We start from the raw sequence: 2,445 nt of genomic DNA on the forward strand, positions 1-2,445 counted from the left end.
GTGTGTGTGTCCCGAGAGCTCAGAATGGTTTTTATATTTTTAAGTGGTTGAAAAGAATCAAAAGAAAACTATCCCACAAAGCGTGGAAATCATGTTTTCCACACTTCAGTGTCCAAAGTTTCTTTGGCGCCCAGCTGGTCGGCCGACTGGCCGTTAACGTCAGCCTTGCTGTTACTGTGGGACTCTCTGGCCTTTCCCAGAAAGCCATTTGCCGACCCCCGGTATAGCTTCTCCACCTCCCGGAACCCCAGAAATCCAGATGTCCTGGAATTCACAATCCCAGAGTTCCTGCAGCTCAGAATGCGCACCTTGGGGACGCTGCGGGGTAGGGTCCGCGCCCCCATAAAGCGAGCCTTGAGATAAGGCAGGCTCTAACTTTTGTGCTGCTGGGGGGGGTCTTACCATCCTTGGTAAAACAACAACAACAACAACAAAAAAACACAACACCTGTGAAGCACCAGAAAGCCAACACAGCACAACAGGGTGTGCTTGGGTCGGGGACCCGCCCAAGCTCCTCAGGAGGGTGGAATTGTGTGGATCTATGTCAGTCTCCTACCCCGGCGCCCCAACCTTGGAGCCTGGGTTCAATTCCCTTCCCCCCACCTGACAGTGTAACTGGGTGAAGTTGCGAAGTTACTCCCTCCTGTCTGCAAAGCTGAGATAAGGGCTGTTGAGGCAACACAGGTCACAATCTTAGGAATTCTGGCCTTGGCCAGGAAAACCTCACAAGGATTCTGGGGCCTCTGCCCCTGCCCTGTGCCCTTGGCTCTGTGGCACTCACCCATCTGCCATAGACCCCCGGGGAGACTGCAGGGCTGGGGCCACAGAGGCCTCAGGCACTGCCCAGGGTGGCTGGGCCCAGGGGTCTTGGTGGCTGGGCGCAGGGGGCCGCAGGTGCGGAGAGGGCCCTGCCCGGCAGCCACCTCGGAGATTCAATCTAAGCAGGTGGCTTTGCTCCTGCCGTGCTCTCTGCCTGAGGCTCTGTCTGGTTCCTTCACACCCCTTCCAGCACCTGAGCACCTCCCACCCCTACGTGACTCTCAACCGGCCCCAGCCGGCTCCTGCCCAAGCGCCCTCGGCAGACACACCCACGGCTTGCCCCAGAATCCAGCACAGCTTCCAAGTTACCGGCGGTCCCCAGAAAGGCAGTGTGGCATTGGTCCACCTCTATTTCCCGTGGTTTAGATTTAGAACTGTCTCCCACCGCTGGTCCTTTTTCCGAGAAGGCCAGGCAGCTGTCCAGGGGCCGGAGGAGCCGTTTGGGGCGTGGCGAAGCCGCGCTGGGGCGCTGTGTGCCTGCCACGTGAGAGGGAGCACTAGGTGCGCCGCAAGGGACAGCAGCCGCTGCCGCAGGGGCTTTTTGACATGCGCGACTCTAATACAAAGGAATCAAGTTTAAAATTCCACTCCTCGGTCGAACTGGCCGCATTTCCCTGCTGGGGAGCCCTGTGGGTGCTGCGTTTGGCCTCCCTGGAGACAGCAGAGACTCACAGCTCCGCCCACAGTGGAGCTAAGCGTGCTCCCAGACCAAGGGTCAACCTCCGCGGGCCTCTCCACCAGGAAAGCCTATCTTTACCTCCCTTTGCAACTAACAAGTGATCCGAGGGGTGATCCACAATGATTTCGAGAGTGAGCATTTATCAAGTAGGCTCCTATTATCTGCCAGGCCCGTGCAGGGCGCTCTCTATGAAGCAGAAAAAGAATGACGTCAGCCTCCCGTCGCGGGAGCAAGAACCGGTCTGTCCATACGCTCAGGGTGTCGGGCTCCCAGGATTATGAAAGTCAGCACGTAGGTCTGGAAGGTTCTCTCAGCCTCCAGGTCACAGCTGAAGTCACCTCCCTCCCCGATGGCCCAATCCAATTCAGAAGAGCCAGCACCCACCCCGCCCCCACTCCCGCCTTTCTCAGACGTGTTATCTGCGCCCCTCACGATGGGACGGACACTCACCATCAGGAATCAGACCAGACACCTTCTTGTCTGTTTGCCATGTTGGTCCTAGAGCTCTGTGAGGGCAGGGACCTGGCCTGTGTGGCCACCGCTGGGTCCCCAACACCTGGCTCTGGCTTATTTCCCTGAACGCGTCTACAGCAGTCCTGCATGTCTACTGTCCTGCTCCAGGGCATCCGCTCAGTGTCCTGCTCCAAGCCTCCCGTCTCCCCCTCTTTGTGCCTGGAGTTGGAGGGCGCGGCAGAAGCACCTGGCATACAATGAGTGTTGGGTCCTGTTACCTCCTTGGCTGCTAGGAAGCACCCTGGGCTTTGAAAGATGAGGGGGCGAGGGGCATGAGCCTATGTGCCGGGGCAGCCAAGAGGGGCGCATGACTGCGGGTCTGAGGGCTCCTACCCCGGATCCAGGGTCCCAGACACTTTTCAGGGCCGCTCCGTTTGCTTCGCAGAGTCCTGTCCACTGTCGTCCCACACGGGCCAAGAGCTCGCGGGTGGCAC

This window comes from Pteropus vampyrus, unplaced genomic scaffold (assembly GCF_000151845.1).
Source record: "Pteropus vampyrus isolate Shadow unplaced genomic scaffold, Pvam_2.0 Scaffold267, whole genome shotgun sequence".
NCBI lineage: Eukaryota > Metazoa > Chordata > Mammalia > Chiroptera > Pteropodidae > Pteropus > Pteropus vampyrus.